The 24,057-nt window shown below is 43.8% G+C and overlaps 1 protein-coding gene across 9 annotated transcripts in view; it reads right to left on the reverse strand.

The window, feature by feature from the left end:
• syt1a (synaptotagmin Ia) overlaps positions 1-24,057 on the reverse strand; it is a 108,005-nt gene that overhangs the window by 48,411 nt on the left and 35,537 nt on the right. For 2 of the 9 annotated variants that reach the window (XM_068717219.1, XM_068717217.1), the window contains one exon: positions 16,753-16,849. The exons of the other annotated variants lie outside the window; for them this stretch is intronic. The gene's annotated coding sequence lies outside the window, so the exon portion shown is untranslated. The remainder of the gene's footprint in view (positions 1-16,752; positions 16,850-24,057) is intronic. 9 annotated transcript variants of the gene reach the window in all.

The following is a 24,057-nucleotide window of genomic DNA, read 5'->3' on the forward strand; positions in this document are numbered from 1 at the left end:
CATCATTTGTCCCATTTCATCTCCTCTGATGTTCATTCCAAACCATACGGACGCATTAATAAACCAGTGGATACATGACCTCGTTTAATTACCCTACATGTAAGTAATGGCTGATAATTAGCATTCATCTCCTTATTCAGTTTTCATTTGCTTGAATTTTCAATTGCTTCAATTGTGTACATGTGGTGCCACCCAAGTTTTCTTTTATATATATATATATATCATATGGATTATATTTTTACCACGGAGATGTGGAATTGTAAATATGACGCTTGTTTTGTCTTACAGAATAATCAAGATGCTTCTTATCCTGTTTCTGAGCTCATGGCGCTGAACTCACCATAACTGAGCCAACAATGTGTTTTAGATGAATCAGCTTGATTAAACAAAGTTTAAATCCCTCGTGGTGACACTGAACTCTGCAGAACAAAAGCAATTCTGACTGAGTTGTTGGCATGAGACGGTATTCACAATCACTTCATGTTTACCAGCTGCTGCTTCTCTACACACTGCAAACGCATGATATCCCTGCACCCTCCAGCTGTGACTTCAACACTTAGCTAACACTTGTTTAACATCATCTTTGTCTGTCAGCATCTTCGAGACGTGTCATGTGGTTAGCTGCTGCCGGCGAGCAGCAAAAATACATCCAAGGAGAGGAAAAAAAAATAAATGCAGTAACTAATTTAAAAAACAAGAATAATTAACTAAAGTGAATTGAACTTAATGCAGAGAGTTGCAATGAACCTTCTGCTGCTGTTGACAAAGCAGCCATTGGTTAACTCGGCCCTCTCAACCCCTTTGTTGCATGGACACCTACGCATGTCCATGTTCACTCAGCCTCCCCTTGGTCTCCCTTTGAAATGCTACAAGGTTAGTGTGGGGGCTGAGCCATTGAGAGGCAATGACAGAGATACTTCAACACAGGCGAGGACTTTTAGGGAGCACAATGATGCACTGCAGAGTGCATGTGGGAGGCGTCCTCTATAGAAAAATAATTGATCATGCTGTGACGGGAAGGGGGGGTTCACGTAGGCTTTCGCTCAATATCTCCAAGCGAGCTTATGTCTGGTTTATTAAGGGACGAAAATGCAAGCATGATGGTTTCCCATGTTTGTACAAGGATGTGTAATACGCAAGGAGCTACATTCTGAGAAGACAATAATTGCCCTGAAAGAATTCAGCAGGCAGTGGATGCTAATTTGTATGCAAATGACACCATTCCAGTGAATTAGAGCCCTTTCAGATTGAGACATGCATCTGAATGAAATAACGTTCCAAGCTTTTAAATCACATCGTTTTGCTGAGGATTGTGCGATGGCTGATGCGTCTCAATCCCCCCGAATCGAAATGTCAAACGGGAGACTACCAAAAATGTGAGCAGTATGTGCGAGGAGGACCACCCGCGGAGTGTGTTGTGCCTCTCTCTCTCGTCGGGCCTCACATCACTGGCAAAAATGAAACATTAATTCAGCTCAATATTTGCACCTAATGAGTACTTGTCCCTTCAAGGATAAGATAACAACTTCCGTATGACCTCCGTTGTCTGCAGTACCTCACAGCAAGCGGCCCACTTGAAGAGCGAGTGGATCTGGCTTTATTTATCTTTATGGAAAACCTGAGAGCCCCGTTGACCTTTTTTCCCCTTTCTTTCGCTACAGGATGTAATCATACTGTATTTCCACTGCAACATAATGATACTGTACATCCACTGCAACACCGGTATTAATATCTGCACTGTCACTATTATGACCCACTTGGAAGACAGCTTTGAATAATGTTGTTTTTGCACAAAATGGCCGCGCTTTCCTCTCGCAGTCAGACTGCAGCATGTCCTTTCCAATCCAATGACGTTGGATCTTCCCGTATCGTGACCTTTGAGCGATTCAAGCTAATTTGATATAAAATATGAATGTAAATTCAGGAGAAACTAGGGTATGAAGTGATCTACATGTAACCTATTGTTAACCCGTCCTCACTACGGCGCAGGATGCAATACGCCGCTTGTTTCCTATTTTTTTTCTCTCTTTTTTTTTTTTTTGCTCCATCCATCTCTTTGGAGGTGTGCCGCTCAGGTGCAAAACCCCAACCCAATTACAGGGCCGCCAGATGGCCCAGCAGGTCCCCAATGCAGTAGCGAGGCTGGCACTCAGCTCCCTCCAATCACCTCTCTCTCTCTTCATCTTTCTCTCTCTCTCTCCCCCTCTAACTGGGTCAGCTCCCTCGCTCTCTACCTCCTTCTATCCTTCCTGCTATCTCCTCCATCATCCTTTAATGCCCCCCCCCCCCCCCCCCCCCCCCGCTTCACCAATGGATTTTTGTCTTCCCAATCTGGGCATCTGTAGCAGCATTCACGTGACCGTTACAATGGATAGATTAAGAGCTAACATGGAGACGTAAAAAGGTTTCTTGAGTCCACATTTGGACACCGCGTTGGTGTCATGTGGATTGCTCTGCTCCCCCCACTGGTTCCAGTTTTGGCCAGCTTTCTCAGAGTGCCGGGTTCACGCTGTTAGACGAAGTGACAAAGCTGCCAGAAAGTCGGCCCCACCCAGGAGTAATGCTCCCCTTTCATCGACAAATTCAATATATTTCACAGATCACAGCCGGGTGGTACAGTAAGGAGAGCACGACACACAGGTGGCCTTTAGCCAAACACGACCCTCTTCTAATTTTATTGGGTTCCATGAGTTAATCACCCAGCAAATCACAAATTAAACCCATTTTATCAAGAATGATCTGCTAATCATAACAAAATGATGTGACAGTTGTTATATATCAACCTAATTCTAACCAATTTAATACATGTATGCGGAGACACCAAAAGTAAAACGCGATAAAGCCAATATGAGAGAGCTTATCATCTACATGTTACAAAATAGTTAAGATTGTAAAGTCATCATGTTTTAGCCTGAAGCTTATCAAAATTAAGATCAAAAGAAGCATGTGTTTAAAATCATTATCTGCAATTACAGCAATTTTTCCTCCTAAGGGAATGAGTCTGTATATTTATGGAGACTTTAGCTCAGGATGAATATAATATACAAATTGAGAAATAAAACTATCCCCCATTAGATTAGCTGAAGCATCCACTGTCACAAAGAGTCCAAGTTTGGTTAATTGTTCCTGTCAATAAATTAAAAATAAATCTGCTTTAGTGTCAAAATGTAATGATTTAAAGGCCAACCTTCAAAACTCATTTAGAGACAGTGATGAATTCAAGAGGACTTGTGTTTTAGAGACTAATGGTGGCGTATATGTTTCGTAAAAGACGAATCAAAGGCAGCGTGGGACTCACAAATGCCGCCGTAGTGCAGGGATCAATGGTCCGGATCAATAGGGAAGTGCTTTGATTAAACAAGCACACAAAGACTCTGCTCTTGAGTCTTAGGCAAATACAGGAGCCAGAAATAAGTGCACACATTTGATTTGAATCCAGAATCGGTGGTTAATATTCCCCTCATAACAATTAAATGCTAATGAAGTCACATTATGTGCTTTCCGGCACATAACTGTAACAGACTTGATTATTTACTGGTGAACAGTTGCTAAGAGATGTTAAACCATTCGGAGGTGGAAAGCATGGGAATTCCTGATGTTTAAAGTAATCCTGAGGAAGACACTCAAACACTGATAATCCGAGCAAGGACGCCGTCTTGATCCGAAGGGAACGCAAACAGTGTAATTACAATAAATTAGACAAAATAAACTCCAAGCGAATTAAAGCTTGTGTTTGCGTGCATAATAAAGTGCTGCATTAAACAATTACAACTATTTATCGAACTTGGGAGATAAGCAGCAGATGAATTAGAAATGAAAAAGTAATTCAATGCTTTATAGACCATTTTATGATCCATCAGTTATGATTCATGTGATCTTCATTGAATGAATGTGGCTCAATATAACATGTAGAAGAAACGAGTGGCATTCCGGTCTGTTCCTAGTCATCGATGTCATTTAAGGGCTGTAATGTTTAACAGGATCTTGTTTTATGAACGCTTCAGATCTTACCTCTGCTGTTCAAGTGAACTTGTTTTGGGCTGAGACATGCGTGGATAACAAAGAACAGCATCTCAATCTTTCCACTTCTGTATTTCACGTTCTGCACACATTTGCACTCCTACAAGATTATGGGCACAATTTAACAAAACAACAAAAGAATCCCTTCACTTTACTTTTGAAACAGTTATTTCCACTCCAAACTACAAATAAAAAGGGGTTGAGTCTCTCCATTCATATTTGCTGATGGTCTGGTTAATAGTATGTAATTGGTTTCTTAATGGCAACCGTGCAATTATTGTAAGGAAAAAAAAACGTTAACCAAAGTATAAGCCAAGAGCTGTTGTACTTGTGCATATAAATGTTACAAATGAGTCTGTTTGGTCATCCTGGTAGAAAAAGCAATTCATGTGTAAAGCACAGCTGGCAATCTTCCAGTCTGAAATGTGAAGCCAATGCAGAAGTGTCTTAAACTCGCTTTCTCTCTCATGGCTATCTCTACTCTACTTCTCTCTTGATTTATTCCCTCAGTAAACATTGTAAGTCTTCTTCAATACAGCATGATGTTCATTTAGTAAATTATGGTCCATTTAGAGTCAAGACCATAAAGCAGGGTATGCTTTAGGGCGGAGCTACTGTGATTGACAGGTCTCTATCACGACGTCGTCCGGTCTGGGAGTTTGAGTCTGTTTCATTTTTTAAACTTTAACCCTTTCACAGTGTGCTTTTAGTTTCTGAAACCTAATTGAAACAATTTTGCTCGCCTAAAAATGTCTTATTCAGCATTTGGTTTTTACGACGCTCCATCCTCTCGTGTCACTTCTGGTTGCAAAAAAATGATGGCGAAGCCCAAAAAAACAAGATGGCGACGGCCACAATGCCAAACTCCAGGCTTCAAAACCGTAGTCCACGAGCCAATTAGTGACGTCAGAGTGACCATGTTCACTTCTAACATACAGTCTACGGTCAAGCCTCGACCTACACCTCGGATAAAAAAAAATCCAGATTCCTCCGTCTGTGTTTACTTTGTTTCTCCATCAGAGAGAATCACAAAAGTCACCATTCAACCATCGTCACTGCCGCTTCACAAGAAAAACTCCAATTCATGAAGTCAACTGGCATCGCCGCACGTAAAAACATCAAACCAATTCAGCCCAATAAACTCCAAAGTGCTGTTGCGGGCAGAAAGCCTAACAGGGCACCTAAACTTTGTGGAAGTGTTTGAGGAGGACACGAGTTAGTGAACTGGCACATTAATTACTGGCTGTCAGTCAAGTCTTCACCACAATCTGCCGGACAGTCATTTGCGACAGGGTAGTACTTCCAGACATCGTGATCACACTCACATACACACAAGGGAGGAGTCTTCTTTGTATATAATAAGTCACATAAATGATTGTTAGGTGAGCTGCCTGCAGCGAGATAAGAGGAGGCTGAGGAGGCCCCCGTGGCCACTTCCCCTTGTCCAGTGCTGCCTCTTTACTCACCTGAAGCCAATCTCAGGGGGTAATGGAACTGGAAAAAGTTATTAACCCCGCTTTGCAGCAAGGGCATGACAGCTCTATTAAGCCAGTGCACAAAGATTCCCCCATTTTCAATTACTGCTTCCAAAGCAGCGAGGAAAGTTAGAAAAAGCAGCCAGAGAGAAAGACTCGTGGGCCCCAAACCTCAGCAGCTCTTATCGTCTTCTCTTGTTCCTCACGCAGCGCAGGCCTGACACACTGCCTGAGTTGTCGGCGGATACGTTCAGTCTATTTATATGACAAACATCGCAAGGAGGCACACCCACCGGCAAATGGGTCTGTCGGGCCGGGGGCTAAATGAGAGGCTGGGGAGTAGAGTAAACCCGATGAGGTCGTTGGTACATTCGGATGCTAAATCTGGCATTAAATGATGTCGCCGTGATTTGAATACTGCGACCGTTGTGGCCTTTGTTAGAGGGGAACTCGATTTAATTTCAGCGTCAATGGTCAAGGTTACACCACTCTACTTCTCTTCAGTGTGATTTTTGTTATTTAGACTTGAGCGGCTACACACACACACACACACACACACACACACACACACACACACACACACACACACACACTGATGTGCAATTCGAAAAGCAAAGCCTGCAGGAATGAAAACACTGCAGAGATATCTCTCTTTATAGTTGAGCCTTTAGCTTCGGATTGGCCATCAAAGATGCGTTACTCACAAATTACTCACACAGTAACTGCTGGAGATCTGTAATGGTCCACTGTTTCTCGGCCCCAGCCTTCATTAAACAGGGATCAAACACTTCAGCTGGCTGGCTGTTCTGTTCTCCATTACGTTGGAAGATACAGGACTTTTAAAAGCCACCTCTCACAGTCAGCGACCCTTAGCCCCGGTTGCGTGCTTAGTTGGCTGCGAGGCTGGAGGGGGGCCGCGGGGAGGTGGTTGAGGACCAGGTCTCATACAGCAGTGCCTGGGGAGTCCTGTCTGTTGGAATCAGACTGATGTGGGAGGCCATGCCAGGGGCCGTGGTGGGACTACTGGTAGGTGAGTCACACAGATAAAAGGGAGGCTAGTAGCTCAACCACTTCCTGCCTGCAGGGTCACCCTTCAGGGAAATCTGCCCGGCAACCGCTGGCTCTGTGACGAACTGGGAGAGGCACAGTGTGAGTGACGGGGCTTTAGAGGTCATGGAGCGACACTAACCCTTGAGCGGGGCAATAGATATACTCCACAGAGTAATAGAGAGCACTTCATTCAAGATGTAGGACGGTGCTGCTAACCTACAATAATCTAAACTCAAAACATCCAATTGTGATTAGACATGAATGTTTTTGGAGTGCTTTATCTCAGGAACAACGTAGAATAAATGCCTTGCAGCTTTGATTTTATTTAGCTTCCACCCTCCAGCTTCTTCTTCTTCTTCTTCTTCTTCTTCTTCTTCTTCTTCTTCTTCTTCTTCCCGCCCACTCCTTCACGCCTCCCTCCGCAGCACCCTGCCTCCCGCAGGGCTCCGCCACAGATATCACAACTGACACGGTTTATCAAGGCAAATAATCTGGAAGGGAATTATTGCGTGAAGTCTGGACTTCAAAAGGCAGCAACTAATTTCGGAATAGCAAGGGTCACTATCACCTCAAGTGGAGGTCTCCAAATTTTAAAAATATACTCTTTTGCTTGCCAATACAAATAAAGAGATGGATGCGGTAAATGTTTGGAGATCTGGGAAAATTTCCACGAGGAGGAAGCGATCTGTTCTTTCTCGTTCCCCGCTTGTTGTTTCTTTGGTTACAGATGACGGCGCAGATTCCGCCGCTGCGCATCCCTGTCTGCGTCCATGTCAAAAAGACACGTCCCCACAGCTGTTAATGTTCTCAAACAGACGGACCTTCAAGTGCTCTTTCCAGACACTTGGCAGCTGACCTTTTAATTCTGTTGAGAGAGTGGAGTGTGTGCAGTTTGCTGATGATGTTGCCGTGGACTGGCTCAAACGAGGAATGGTTAAGCACCCGGTGACTAAGCCGATGAATATGCGCCGTCTCATCACTGTTCTCACTTGAAAAAGTGATTCAAAATGCAAAGAGGAGGGGGGGGGGGGGGGGGGGGGTTTCGGCTAAGTTGTGCATTTAAGAGACGAGGCCGTTCTCATCCAACACTTGGCGATGACCTGACTCAAACTTCCTTCCCAGCAGTAGTCCAAAATAAAATGTTAACTTGCACTGCCTTCTCTGACTTGCTACTTGACAAAAATGGACGGACTGTGTGAGTTTCAAGAGTTTACGCCGAGGGGCTGAATTACACGGCATCAGAGCCCATTTGAGTTGGGGTGAATTTCAGGTCACCAAACATCCGCATTCGACTGAGCCACGGAATAAATCAGCTCGTTCTTCGCCACAAACACCCACTCCCTGAGTCTAATTGACACTTGCAACAGATTGGTGGTCTGATTTCACATTTGAGTCACAGGATGTCTAAACCCCTTATTTCTTTTTTTTTTAATACACACACAATCACACTTACACACAAAAGGTGACAGATTCCTAATCCCATAAAGGTGCGATGCGAGCGTGTGATCGTAAAGGTGACAAAATATTCAGCTTCAGAAATAACAGTAACCGATCTGCCATTTCAAGCTGATGTGAATAGATCGGTGCGGCACAATAGGGGAGAATGAGCTGATCAGGATATGACGCATCACACGCTCGCTTTCACGTTGGCATCCCGGCTATTCCCTCAATTCATGTGTCTCCTCATCGTGTCTGTTTCCATCGCACACTTTGAAGTTGTCCCTTTCTCCTTGTCCGTCCATTAGAAAGCCCCCCCCCCCCCCCACTGGGCATCCTTTTAAACGCCTACAGCCTCTCGCAACGTTTCCACCCACACACTTTGTTTGAAAAGCAGCATGCCTGCCAATGTCCAACTAGCTCAATAATTGTCACAAATGATAATTTAGCTGTTTCTTCCCCAGCTGCACAAAGTAAGAAATTGACATCAGAAGTACCTGATGAATATCCAGTGACTAGGAATTTGACCTTTTCGTAGAGGCGGCAAAATAAAAGATGCTATCATTCTCCACCGTTGAACTAGAGTGAGCTATCAGATGGGATCTTACTGGCTCTGTCATTTAACACAACAGCCTCCCTAAATCATACTCCACAGCGCCAGGGTGGCATGACGAGTGAGACTGAACTCATTGACAGTGGTGGCAGCTTGATAGATAACATTGTGAGGGTGACATTGACCAACAATCTTTCCGCTTATCGTTTGCCATCAGGCGTCCGGCGTGAGTTCTGATTTTCCCGTTCTGGGAGCGACTCTCTCATTTGCATGCTGCCGTTATCGTCGTGACCTCGGGTTGAGAAAAAGCTCCAGTGGCACACAGAGAGAGAGAGAGACGGAGCAGGAAGAGGAAGGAGAGAAGAGATTTCTTTCTAGTGCTTTGATATATCTCATCCTCTAATAGCTCAGATGAGGGATACAGCACAGGTGATGTTGGGTTTCAGCGACACAAAACCTACACATGGCACACACTTGACAGGCAAACTTGAAACCATCAAAGAGATTTCTGTTACTGTGAGCGTCAAGTCTGTAGATTGGGATCAGATGCAGCAATATCATGACAGCCCACGAAATTGGGTTGAAATTGCTCTTGGATACTACGGTCTGCTGTGCGATAGAGAGATGGAGCACTAAGATGGGCGTTTGGCGGCATACAGAGGGTAAAAACTGCACAATATGCTCACTGCCTCCATGCTTGCAGTTGACCCTGTTTTACTGCTTTCTTTAAGCGGACAGGACAAGACAACTACGGCTGGCACCCATGATTATTTTTGTATAAGTAGTTATTATTTGGGCTGTAAAATGTCAAATGTTGATATCATTAAATTGCTTGTTTTGAACCGGCAAAACCAATTTATGGTGTTATAACACACATGAAACCAGCAAATCCTGACATTTAAAAAGCTCAAACTTTGAACTTTGCTTGAGAAATGACTCAAAGCAGTTATTGAGCGACCACTAAAAACTGCTGTTGATCAATCGGTCGATTAATCGCCCGTGATTTTACATTCAAAAGCCTTTTTCTGTCAGCTTTCGCCTGACAAGGGAGACATGACGGACAGACGGATGCATATCAGAAACACATGAGAAGGTAATGCATCACTGCTCCTCTTCCACAACCAGCCTCCACCAACCACCAACTTCCTGGTCTTGACACTTGAGAGACATAATCGTAATCATGATGATCCCAGCATTGGCAGACACGGCTCCAAACCAAAACATCTGCTGTAGTCGTATACCTCCAGGCAACAACAGAGAAGCCTCCCCGCCTCCCGCCTCCCACAGCCCACATGATAATCATCACTGCTGGCTGTGGCCGAGCCGCTCGCGCTGCCATGTCCATTCGACGCTCCACTGAGTTTTGGGTACCGCATGGTCCTGTGATTAAAACAAATGAGGTCTGTGGGAGTGTATGTTATTTGAAATCAAGACTGCCTCTCATTCATTTGGTAAAGTTATCTTCATTGAGTAATCTGAGCGTGTTTGTATACTATGAGAGCTGTCCGTGGTGCTGAAGAAGCATAAAGTACTTTACATTAAACAGGGAGAGCTACTTAGAACTAATGGGTGGATTAAAACAGACTGGAACAAATTACCATTATATATACATTTGTAGCAAACATTACACTGCACAGAGCGAGAGCTAAGGAGGTATGGTAAATGTACTGAAACCATATAAACCAATCACGGTTTAGCAATATTTAAATCCAAATCTGCTCACAGTTGGTGGCTTCTTTACTTTTGTTTCTACGCCACTGTCAATCAAATGTGATTAGTCCCTTGCCTACACAGTTCTTTTTTTCACTTCTATTACAAGTAATCTACAATATCTGCTCGGTAGCGTAGCCTTTCGCCATATCACCCACACTATCCTTCAATATATTGATTCACTATCTGATTCTATATGAGCCGTCCAGTTTTCAAGGCATTCTTGGACACAATGAACGTTTCAGCTGCCGTCTTGTACTAAGTTGTGATTTTTTTTTTTTTGTTGGCTCTGCCAGCTCAGTTACACAACGCTTGAGATTATTCCTGCCTCCAGAGACGCTCTGCCACAGAATTTGTAAGTAAGTAAACTCCAATCTGCGCAACTTTGCAGGGAACTGCATCTGACACACCACCCTGTCAGAGTGGATCAGGCCCAGGACCAAAACCCCGTACACATCCAATTTCACTGCATGTCTTAATTCCAAGTGGGCTGTTGAAATCTCCCCCCCCCGTATAAAGCTCTCTGTCATGGCTTCTCATGAGTCACTGAGCCTTCTGACTCCACCGATCCCCCATTTATAGCCGCTCCATCAACACTTTTTTTTTCTTTCTTCTTTTCACAAGGAACAAGCATGAAGATTCCACATGGATTCAAATGAGATGTTTGCTCATTCACACGCAGCGCAGAAGCTTTCACAGATGACTAAAGCTACGAGATGACGAACAGATGCTGCAAACACTTCAGCCTTTTGTCTACATTTAACAGAATAATCACCCACAATGTAAAAGTCAACGGGCTGTCGATTAATGGGGCAATAGGTAAAACATGTTTACTGCCCCCGGGAGAAGTCAAATATCGCTTCTCCAGGTGTTCAAACTTACCTTTTTTATGCTCTAAAGCAAAGCTTCACCCATTCCCATTGGAAAACGTTATCTTCCTAAACACGTATTACCCATAAATCCAAAGAAATTCAGCCCAAAAATATATTTTTAAGCCTGAAAAGAGATATCACCATTACTGTGCTCTGCATAATGACAGAACGATACATTTCCTTGTAGTGTTTCTGTTGGATTTCAGCTCTAATTAGCCGGCAAGATGAAAAGACAAGTTATATCAGAGACTATTTAATGTATTTTTAAGTTTAAAGAGACAAGAAAGCTGAAGACAAGATCCTGAAGGTGTGTCTCCAGTGACGACGCTTTAAACGGCGGCAGAAATGGAACTCCTATTGATTCAAGTCAGCTCACTGATTGGGGGTGTTTGGCTGGAGAAGAGAGTGCCCCCTGAGGGAGATAAACAGAGCTGCAGACACAGAGTGACAGCGCTGGTGGAGTATAATGGGTGGAGAAAAAAAAAACGAGGAAGGAGGAAGCCGGAGGAAGAAGAAAGAGCCGCTTTTTTTTTTTCCCCGTGTCTCGTGTTTAGGCCAGATCACACAGGGCTGACACTGGACTTGTACTGAGGCTGAAGGCAGGCCCGGGAACTGGCTCAGTCGGTGAAACATGCCTCTGAGAGCAATTAGGAGGCCAATTACTTTCTTCTTATAGAGGGATGTCATGTCAGGGCTTGCCAGCTCCAGTGTGCGATCCTTCCTGACATCCGTCCCCAGCAACAGCCGATACTGATGCTCTTCATTTCCCGAATTCTGGTTTGAAAAGCGCTGCAGCTGGCCAGCTGGAAAAACTCACAAAAACAACAACACAAAGAGGAAGTCCAGAGGGGAAAAAGCTCATAGAGCTAATGCACAGAATAGATCCGTTATGAGCAAATGCAGCGGAAGCAAAAAGCAGTCCGATTTCTTTAGCTGTTTACCACCCTGTCAGTTTCGGCCTGATTTTTCTAAATGTCTTATTAAAATCAGGGCTTGGAAATTTAAATTTAATTGGCTAAGCATGAGTGCCATTTGGTAATTCAAATGATGAGAGGTGACAGTTTGAGGCAGGATGTGCAGCTGTGATAATTCTTATTTTTGGTAAACAGCAGGAGATTTGAGAGGCGGAGCTGGATTGGAGGGACATTTTCCCAGCGAGACGTCTCCGCGGAGAGCCAGTTTGGCACAAGCTTAATGCCAGTCGGCCTCCTCTGGGCACCGGCAAACAGTTGTGTCATTCAATCGTGTCCCAATCCGATCAGACAGAGAAGAGGCCGGCAGACCGCCGCCACACAGAGCCAAACTCCAGGGCCCAGTGGAGGTCAAAGCGCACACAAGCACGCTGTCCAAAATCCTCACAGGACTCGTGGGGCTGCAGCAGCGGGGCTACTTTCACACACATTACTGCGCTTCTCAAGGTCTGGAAACAAATCATTCTCAAACTTTTCAGGACTTAGACAAGCATTTTGTCATTTAATGAAGACAGCGAGGCGTTGTTTTTAATTATCACATACTGTCATGAGTCCCTGGAGTGTATTTTAATGTCCCCAGAGTCTATTTCTTAACGAAGCAAAAACTATTGTGCGCTTTCGTTATGGCCGGGTCTCTCGAGTCTAAAGAGAGTTCCTGGTTAAATAAAGATCAAATAAATAAACAAATTCTGACTCATCATACCAGCGGCGCTGGTTATGGACTCACTGCTTCTACCTGCTGCCCGCTGCGGTCTCAATCGATTTCCACAACAACAGCTCATCCTGCTCTAGCTGCTTTGTGACCATACTTGCCCTTGGCATCTCTTGCCTTCTGCATGTTGTGCGTTTCATATTTCTTACAGTAGATGTGCTTCTTTTGGATTTTTCAGTCTATAAACCTTTTGGGGATTATTGTGCTCCAGACTGAGACTCCCTCAGTGGTCTGGACCCACTGGGGATGCAAAAAAACAAAAAACAAACAACAAATCATGAAACTAACAGATCCAGTGTCTGATATGTTTCTTTGATGTGAATCGATAATAAATGAATAGTTTGACTACGTGCTGTAAAACGGGAGAGCCATAAACATGACTTTTGTTTCTTTATTGCGTCTTTGCAGTAACTAATGCATGTAACGTCACTAAGCAGTGAGAGACCGAGCTTTACAGCACTTTTAAAACGAGCACAGAAACCATGCAGAGGAGTTATTGAATCACGTAATTATCGGAACAAAAAGTGCTATTAATTAATCTGCTGAGAAATGTCGTCACTGAAAGGTAGCAACAGTACAATTGGTTGTTAAATTACACAGAGGTGGTTGTTGAAATAAAAACCTTTACACATAATATACTACAGCATAAATATATATTATATTTCCCCCCCCCCAGGTTTTCTGATTCATTACACGTATTTCTCCCAACATTTGCCTCGACAACACATCGTCTATTCCCTCGGCCACGCTCTGAATCCCAGGCCACAGCTCTCTTTTGTCCTCCTCCTCTCAACTCTCCGTGTGTGCAGCCGGATGGAGCAGCGCTTTATGACCTCAGACCTGGACCTGGTCTGCTCCAGCAGGGGGACCCAAATACTAGTAAGCGTGGGCCTGGTCTCGCCAACTAAGCCCCTGTGACCTTGGAGTGAGGTGCGGCGCCCTGAGAACCCTGCCGAATGAGCAGAGAGGGGGGAGCCCGGCGCACACAAACAGCCCATTAGCATCCGTAATGCGGGCTGTGCCTCTCCAGAAACCTCGCGGCTCGACCATCTTCTTTCATTTTATCCTGCCAGGAAGGGGGGGGGGGGGGGGGGGGGGGATCTCTCTCTCTCTGTGCCTCTGCAATCTGGCCAAAGAGGAAGAGACCAGAGTACATGAATAAAGGCACTGGCTTGCTCCAGGCAGAGCTGAAATTGCTCTATTACGGGGCTCCATTTGAGATCCGTGTGGGCAAGGCCAAGCACTGAGGGTTTTTCCTTTTTTTCTGCTTACTTCTTTCTCTTTCCTTTGTAGTTTGGGTAGTATAGTAGCATATGTTCGAGAACATATTGTGACCTTCAGGCTTAAAGTAAAAGTATGAAACATTGCAAGCGGTTGAATAAGGAGAGATTTGACTCTTGTATTCCGCTGCATTATCTATTACACATTTCTTATAGTAGCCTCCTAAAGGACTCCTAACGATTTTCACAATCTACCATGTAGGACAATATCACTTCAATCAGTTTTATTCCTAATCAGTTCAATATCTTAAGTAGAAAATAGGAACGGAGCGAGTATGATTAGCTAGATTGAATATATGAAATTGCTGCATTCAGTTCTGACTGGCCGTGATTATAGAGATGGATCACCTCTTATATCGAGCAAAAAAAAAAAAAGTATTTCATTACTACACTATACTCTATGCAGCTGCTGTATAAAAGAACTGTTGATCCGGCTTTTTTTGTCTTCTTCTTTACACTCACTAAAAAAACCACAACAGAGAAAGCACCAGAATGCCTAATCAGAGACATCAAACGGCCTTAATCTAATCGCTGGAAATGGCACATAAGTGGACTGAAGGGGCTCAGCAGGACGACGATTATATAAGAATAAATGCTCGCTTTTAAGCATCTATGTACAAAAGAGTTTCAACTGATGTGAAGTAAAGCCCGGCACAAGCTATCTCTTGGTAATGCTGAGGACCGTACAATCAGGCAGCATTGTTGTTGGAGTGGGACCCTCTCCTGCATGATCATTAGGCAAATGGTTGTGCAGCGTCGGAAAGCGTGCGCTGCTATTCGCTCGTTCCGAAAGGTTCAGAGAAAGTGACACGCTGTGTTATCTTTGCTGCTGTGTAATCATGTTTGAAATGCAAAGAGTTTCCCTGGAATGACAACTACACAGATAATTACCTATTGCAATCCTCCTGAATACGTGTGGAAACCAGTTTGTCCTGAGTATTAAACAGGAAAAAAAAAAATGTGTTTCTCTGCTCTCACTTGCTAAATAAATAAATAAATAAATAAATAAATAAATAAATAAAAGCCGGCAACCTTGAGAAGAAAGAGAAGAGCAAGATCGAGGTCGAGCTCTCGACTCCAAAACATTGTCTGCTAAAATTATAGGGGCCATTCTCCATAATGACTGCGCTGAGGTAAACAGAATTAATCAAGATTACCGGACAGCGTCGCTTGCGGTCGGCTCACTGTAGTGAGAGAGAAAGTCCGGTACGCAGCACTCGTCGTGAGCGCAGATAAATAGGTGATTTATAGGAGCCATTAACAGTGAGAGGCAGCCCACACATCTCATTACACAACTTAGATTGTTTGTAGTTTGTAAAGAAGCCGTGCCTCCGCTGCTACGAACGAGGACATTCAATCGCAAAGCTTTGTATGAAATAGGTCAAACCGATGCAAACGTAGAAAAACCATAAACAGATCATTTGGAGAGAAAACAGGGAAATATTGCAAAAAGGGCAGCGTTGCATCACACTGTGACTTGGTTTAAGACATGCTGCCTCAAAATACCCACCCCCATGTTTGATCGTGTTTATTGTCTTCAGCCATCTGCAGCCGATAACCCTCGACTGAACAAGCTGTTACTTATCCTATGAGGGAGCGTGCGGAGAAATATCCGCACTTGTTCAGAAGTGACTTTCCCTGTTAAGGAGGCGCTACTGCGGGCGATCCACAAAACAAAACAAGAGGGTGAGAAAGAGTCAAAAACCGACTCAGATGTCAGAGACGACATCTGGATTTTTAATCTAAATTAGAAGTAGGAGCAGCCTGGGAGGTGACATTGCTCCTGATGCTCTGTTGCTCTGTGACTCAGTGCTGTGTTGCTTCAGACTTTGCCACCAGGAAAACCAGCAAACACACTGGAAAAACACAGTCAATTTATGAACTTGTGCAACTGAACCTAACCTTTCTGATTTTATCACGCGGGGAAAAATATTTCAGAAGCCAAGCCAAGGGATCAATCTTAAAAAGGGGAATACCCAAAAGGGAAGCGGAAGCAGCAGCAGCAGCAGCAGCAGGGCGCTTCCATTCAGCACCAGAATGTGTTCGTGTGACATTTAAGGGAATTAGGTGGTGTTCGGAAAAATGACAACCACTTTGTCTCTGTTAAAGAGCTTAGCCGAGACACAATTTCATATAGCTGTCACGTGAGCTTTGAAAACACAAAAGGAGAATCTTTGCCCATCTGGTGGCACTTGAGTGCACAGATAGCAGGGGCGGAAATATGCAAAAGTGTTGCCATGAGGGCTCGTCTTTTCCTTCTTGCTTCATCTATGTGAGGTGTACTTGAGCAATGTTGTTGGAATAAAAAAAAAAAATCGCTAAAAGGAGCAGAGAGCATGGCTTTACTTGTTGTTATGAGATGATAATAATGTCAAACCATCAGTGAAATCACCTTTGAAATCTCAGGAGAAAAGCTCAACAATGAAATTAGAATTAGAAACTAGAAACTTCTTCAGCAAAAGCTTTTATCTTCATCTGCTAAGTTTTACATTTGGAATCTCAGAGCATCCTCCAGCTCCCTCCAGATGTCTGCTGGTTGCTCCATAAATCTCCCCCTAAATTGGCCTGATTTTTCATGCGAATGAGCGTGTGTGTGTGTGTGTGTGTGTGTGTGTGTGTGTGTGTGTGTGTGTGTGTGTGTGTGCGTGTGAGGGAGGCGGTCCAGGTCTGACCTTAAGCTGTGGGCCAACAGTCCAGACTGATCAGGCAAAGGGTCCTCCGTCAGGTGTTGACAACCTGCATAAACATCGAGTGAGGAGCGTGGCTCACCTGAGGGACAAAATCCGCCGTGAATAATCTGAAGAGTCACTCAGACGGGAACAAGTTTGTCCGGGCTAAATCTGTGATGTGAACGCGACGGTCGAGGACATCCAGGATGTTTATTTTAGTAGGAGCTATGGCCAGATATTATTTATTAGACTGCTGTGAACACGATCAACGCCAGCGTCCGGCGACCAAGCTGCTAGCTTGCTTTGTTGGAACGCTAAGCTAGGCGCTTGAGTTAGCAGTCAGGAGACAGACTGAATGTCTTCTTACTTGTCTTGTTTCTCGTGACTCCTCACATTTATTAATTTACCAATTATTGTTTTTTTTTCTTTGTAGCAAATCCATTTTGTAATTTCATCTGATAAAATGCTTGTATTCTTTTACTTTTACCTGGTGAAACTTAAACATGTTGAGTTGTCTTTGTAGAAAATGTATAAATACAAAAACATAAAACTCCTCCGGTTTGCAACAACAGAGTGTTATGATGTATGCAAATGAATTGAATCCACTGTAAAGGGCAAGCTTATTTTGGATGACTGACACAAATGTGATTGGTCTATTAGCCTATCAGTCATGCTATTAAGGTCTGCCATTATGAATCAAGCTTGATGGTTTGTGATTGGACACCAAAGCATATTCGGACTCATTAGCCCCGAGGGTTCTCAGCAGATCTGTCCAAATCCAAATCAATGAGCTCCACCTTTAAAAAAAAAAAAGCACTATAACAGCTGTAAACTTTGGAGCAGAGAGGTCAACTTTCCCCCTAAAAACGCTCGAGACTGATTGGCTAACAGAACCGGGGGGGGGGGGGCGGCGCTTTCACCTGGTATCAAATGGTTTGGATCGTCGGCATCAAACATGCATCACACACAGCTGCCAACGTGAGTTATTTAACAAAGGCGAGTTATAGCGCTCTGTAGACAACGCAGAGGGCCTCGGGTCTTTATGTACATAGCCGAGGAAAATGAATCCTGTCCTTTCCTGTAATTATGCATGCGGATACTAATTTCCCACAAGGGAGAACATTGTGTGCCGGGGCTATCTCTATTGCCCCCTTAGTGCTATGATGACGCACACGCACACACACACACACACACACACACACACTGTAAACCAGAGAAGGAGCGCTGCCCTCTGGGCACATCTCCGTCACTACACAGAAAAACTTCATTATGGCGAAACAAATGTGTCCCGAGCAGCAAATCAGCCCCAGCAGAAGGTGCTCTTCTGTAAACGTCTGGACAGTATTGAATTACACTGAAACTGACACTGCTGCTTAGTCCACCAGTGGTTCTGGATGAGCCTCTTGATGTGTGTTGAAAGCCCCCAAACAAGCTCTAACACTCGTTTTGGTCTCTGAAATGTGCTTTTGATGGTTTCTCCTGAGAAACAGCGGTCTGCATTTCCTCAGAAGCGCTTCGCCACGGCTGACGTGCTCCTATTTTGAATGGTCCTCCGCGGTAATAAGGTCATTTGTCTTGTGCAAAGGAGAGACGATCTATAGTTGTCATACGCTGAGCTGGAGATAAATGTGAAGGGCTGAGACTGTGTCAGTGAAAAGAATTCATGCAGTCAAGCTTTTCCTCTCTCAGCTGCAGTGTTTTAAAAAATAGAACTCAGCGTCTGGAAACAAAAGAGGGTGCAATTAAAACTGAAAGCAGATGTCTGTTAGTCAGTTACTTATTGATCTTCTGGATAACAATGCCCATGGAAAAAATATAATCAAATGCATGTCTGATTTTTCTACATGCTCTTTCTGTGAAACGCGTTCTTGCCCTCCTTATGTTGTCTGTGCTGTATTTGCTGTTGTTATGCATTTATGCATCGCTCATGCTGGTGTTAAAGCCGTCGATCGAAACTCTGGAGCGGACTTAACAACGAGACCACGTCCGACTAGAGAAACGTGGGTCTCCAAAGCGAACTTTTCCATCCGCCCCGACCTCCTCCATCAATGGACTTCAGCTGACTTGGATAAGGAACGGATTTGTGAAAAATACGTTTCCCTTGAAATATAATAAGGCAGTTTTGTTGTATGGGAACGTACTCTTTGGGCTGAAAAAGGTTATCTGTGATTATGAAATGCATGCTGTTTGGGCGACCTGAAAGCCGAGTGGTTCGGGCGCATGGGCACGAATGCACAGCACAGAGTCTCCGGTTCGATTCCCTGCATGTCATTCCCCTTCTCTCTTTACAAACATTTCCTTTCTGTCTCTCTCTTCTCACTAATAAATAAAGACTTAGCGTCTTTTGTGTGCTGTCCACGCAAAACCACACAACAAATGGCTTCCTGAAAGCTTAACGCTCTCCTATCCTCTAACACCAAAGTGCACATGTTAAAAACTAAATGGGTTGTTCAGCCACTGCTGCTAACACCTCCTCCATCAATGGCTCAGCTCCTCCACCATACTCTAGCTCCTCTACCTTTGCTGCTGTTAGCAGTTCTCAATAGACTCACCGGGGTCCGACCCTGCGGGCGCGCTCAGCCACGAGGCATTTTCTTCCCTCGGCAGTGTATCGTCACGCGGTTCAAATTGTATCGTGTTATAATTTTCTTGGATCGGGCAGGAATGAGTGTTTTCACAGCTATAGTGGGAATCCGATTATCATACAGGGATCACAGTCGTCATGGAAACCGAGGAGGGCGCATGGTGTTAAGCCACCCCTTACACATCCTAGAACATTGGGAATTAGTGTGAAAATACAGCTCCCTTAAAAAATAAGGACGTGGCAAATTACGTCTTTCGTACCAGACACTTTCTCAAGCATCTGAGCATGTCTTGTTTTTATAACCTGCCCCTGTGATATGCAAACCTGTTCTTTTTAAAAACAGTACTTTGTCACATACTTTCTCTTGATTTATGCATATCTTTACACAAGGCATCAGATATCTGTTATTGAAAGGTGCAGTGGCTACTGATAGGCCGAGGATTTATCTATTTTAAAGAGGCTTTTGAAGGTTCATAGGCGTTGAAAGAGCTCAGGTACTATAAATAAATCAATTGTGATTAATAACGCACCTTAACTAAACTCCAACGTGTTGATCCAATTTAAATTCTGATCAGTTTCTAGCAGCCTGGAGGTGGAAGTAACAGCTTGCCAAACATTTTCTGATCATTTTCTTTTTTTTTGGTGCGTTGCTCTCTGCCTATTAATGTCTTTGGAACATTTGGGAAAGAACAGGCCGTAACAGCTGCCGCAGTGAGGACATACTGTAGGACAGACTCCAAACAGATTCATGTGGGACGGGAACCTTTGTCAAGCTCTTATCACCAATTCATGCCACATGTTTCTTAATACACACAACAGGGGGAATCTGCTTACAATTAAGCAGATTTGGGCCGAATTAGCGAAAATATAGACATCTGCAAACACAGCATGGCTAAGATGCATATGCAAGCGGGAACAAAAGCTATTTCTTCATCAATTATACGGGATTTCTGTTTGTTATTGCCTCATCATTTCAGATTAATGACTGGGTAATGAATGGGTAATGGTTCTGTATCATTTGTCTACTTTTATCTTTATTGGTTCATCCTTTTTCATAAAGCTTGCGTCCAAATCATTACAAATTACAAGCACATTTTGCTGCAAAACTAACAAAATGAGTTACAAAAGGTTTTGTAAGTCTGGTGTACAGATGAGTCGATTAATAAATTCATCATCCGTTAATAATTTACGAAAAAAATGCCCAAAAAAATCACTTCTTCTAGCCTCTCAAATGTATTTATGTGTCTTCTTTTTGTGTAGCTTTAATACATTTGAGTTTTGGACATTTTTAACCACTTGTAACTAGTTTTCCAACATTTTCAGACTAAAAATGATGAGAAATCCACATTTGAAATAGTTGTTAGTTGCAGCTCTAGCTGGATGTAACACATAGCAATTAAAACTATTAAAAAGTTTTTGCCTCAAAAGTCAAACAGGACATCTGCAAACATCAGAAGTTTTGTGCAGTGAAGGAAAAAGATTCTGTGTGTATTGTTTAGGCAGATGAGGGCTGAGATGAAGGAACTTTCTCATCGTTCTGCGAGAATCGTCCAGAAAGAAACAACGGCGTAAAGAGGAGACGAATGAAGCCAGAGCGTCTCCACACCAGCAGAGGACCGCCATCTGCCAGCTCACGCTGCACAAAGCTTCTCTTATCGCCGCTCATCCTGAAAAGTTGGTTTCACACCTCTCCGTCTCGCTCTTTGTCTTCTTCCTGTCACGCGTCATCTACTCCTCCTTTCTGCATTTCCTTCACAAAAGCAGGTGTAATATTAAACTTGTCTTGAGGCTTAATTAGAGCCTGTTGCCGCTCTAAATTATAGCAGTTTATGAATGTGGACGGCCATCCTGTTCTTTACCCTCTCAAGACATTCCTGGTTCATTCATACACTGAAACGGACAGATTTTGAAATGATCTAGTTTAGATTTCCACTGTGTTGTCAGAGTGTTTAGTTACCACCTTGGTTTAAAAACATCTATTATTGCCTTGTCATTCATGAGCAATGAGCAGAGAATTGCTAAAGCATGCACAACACTGACAGAGATACAGTAATCACAAATAATGATGCCTTTAATCATGAGGGACAATGACTGGGTCATTCAGCGCAGAGAGACACTCTGCCATGCGGCGTGGAAATGTGACTCAGGGTCGACCCCGAACCCTCGCCGCCTCGGGGGCCACAAACAAGCTCCCAACTCACTCTGGTGAACACGGCGGCACAACAAAAGACACGACTCACCACTCGTCACGCTGACACAAAGGAGGATGCAGCTCAGACGCCGTGCGAGTGGTATAATAACGTGCACACAGACATGATAGGATATTCTCCGGAGGCTCAGGGACAAACAGATAGGCCCGGTTGAATGGGATCGATGTGGTGGATCAATACAGGGGTGCCTGGCGAGCGTTAAAGGCACAGAAGAGGCGGGCGTTTGGAGAGCCAAATGACCTGACAAGGAAGGTCCTTGGCTTTCCTTTATGGCCTTAATTTAAGAGATTAATCTCTGAGAATCACAGATTTTTTTTTCACAGAAATGTGAGGATATATATATATATATATATATATATATGTATGTATATGAACTGGCTGGTGCCACACACTGCGCTCCAAGGTTAGACTGCCTCCTTAGTGCCAGTCAAGCTTACTAAAGCGTGATGCGGGTTGGATTGATTGATGGACTAAAGGGGAAAAGGCAGGTGGGCTAAGAGGAAGTGCACAGGAGAGAACCCGACGTTAGACACCGTCACTGATCTGACTGGTGCGTTCAGGGGAGAGAAAAGAAGTGGCTTTAAAGGCGTGTTTCAGCTCACTAAAAGCTCTTAAACCTTCAGCTCCAGCAACACTTTCTTGTCAGGACGGAGGGGAACACGGAAAGAACAACATGACTGACATCACATTTTGTTTCCAATTACACGAGCCGCTGTTAACGCTGACCTCCTCCACCTTCTTCTCCTCGTCAGTGTCTTGCGTCGTATTCACTCTTATGATACATGTACATTTTCCGTGATTTGTTTGCAAAACAGACATGAAGAATGTAATTACTTTTAAATCAGGATGCAGTGCAGCGAGTTGCATCTACTGGACTGACGTCTCTCGGACACATTGGGCATAATTAGTGCTATAGCGATGAAAGACAATTAAAACTAGAAGACAATCCTCTGTGAATAGAAGAATCTGACACGCAACAGTGACTTCTGAATACCGACTCTAGCTGGAAATATTTTTCTTACCGTCAACAAATCCCATGAAAAGACCAAAATCCAACAGTGTTGTCAAACTCTCAGTACTTTTTGACTTTCCTACCCCGTCTGTGGCTCTCAGTCTGAACCCCGTTCTTTCCTCCAGATGATATCTTTCAAAACCCGATCACAAAGATAGAGACTTTCATTTTAGAAAAAGGCTCAGTAGTTTCCCACCACAGTTGGGCTCTGGACATTTTACTCAAAAAGGAGTGAATGGCATGTTGGGGACTATTTTCAGTGGATTAATACACATTTGGTACTTTAGAAAGATTGTCTGGCAGCAGGAAGGTGGACGTGGGATGCAAATAAGCCACAGTGCCCATGTTCATCGTGAAGAAAAATGTCCCTCAGTAATCAGTTAGTCCATCAAACGTCTAGGCCAGAGTTTAAGGTGGCTTTAAGTTTTGTTTAGTACGATCAAGAACCCAAAAACCCAACGATATTCAATTTAAAATCACACAAAACAGAATGTGGAACCAGCCAAATGTTTGCAAAACAGTTTTGTTTCGGTTCAAATGGTTCAGCACTAAATGAAATCCTGAATGAGCATTCATGAGATGAACGATGTAAAGAATAATCCAGATCTGTGTATAAAATGATGAAGACGCAGTTGTAACAGAAATCAGCACAGCCCAGGAATGAACAGAAAGGTTTCTTCTTTTTAAAAAACGGTATGAAACCAAATGCAAAACACCAATTTATTATTTTATTTAACCTTGCACTCACTCCCTAAAGACTCTTCAGTCCGGAGGGGGAACTCGGACCAAGCGATGCCTATTGGTGGAAACTGTAAATTAGCACATCGAGTATTCAGTGAATGTCAAACTCAAGCCACAATAATCCGGAAGTCTCTCTCTCTCTCTCTCTCTCTCTCTCTCTCTCTCTCTCTCTCTCTCTCTCTCTCTCTCTCTCTGTGCATCCTGGGTAATTTGTTCCTCCTAGGGGTTTATCAGGAGCCAGCGAGGTTATTTACACTGACAGTTAGGAAAGGAGAGAGAAAGCCTTAAACTATGTGGAGGATATGTTTAGAAAAGATAACTGATAATAATTTATACTGCAGGACTTGTTCTTGAACAGAAACCTTGCTTACTAACCCTCCCACAGCTTGGCCTATAAACTTCCTTCGATCTCAACTCGCCTTTCCTTTCACAAGCAAGCAGCCTCGTGAGAGATGTTGGAGGCTGGTTAACACGATATGTCGGCGGCGCTCATGCCATGCCGGTTCCAGGTAATAGACTAGAATGTGGAAGAGCGGATTTTGTTCATTTGGCTTCAAATTTCCAGGAACAACTCGTTCCCTCCGAAAGAATTCAGTCACGACTTTTGGCAGCAGGCGAAGGTGACGACGGATGAAAAATGCATGAGCTGCCGTTAATCACAGTGATCTCACACATCGCCATATCTACACACACACACACACACACACACACACACACACACACACACACACACACACACGCACCTCCACCTTTTTCCTCTG

This window comes from Cebidichthys violaceus, unplaced genomic scaffold (assembly GCF_023349555.1).
Source record: "Cebidichthys violaceus isolate CVI_PGR_0920_01 unplaced genomic scaffold, fCebVio1.0.p SCAF_21, whole genome shotgun sequence".
In the NCBI taxonomy this organism is placed as follows: domain Eukaryota; kingdom Metazoa; phylum Chordata; class Actinopteri; order Perciformes; family Stichaeidae; genus Cebidichthys; species Cebidichthys violaceus.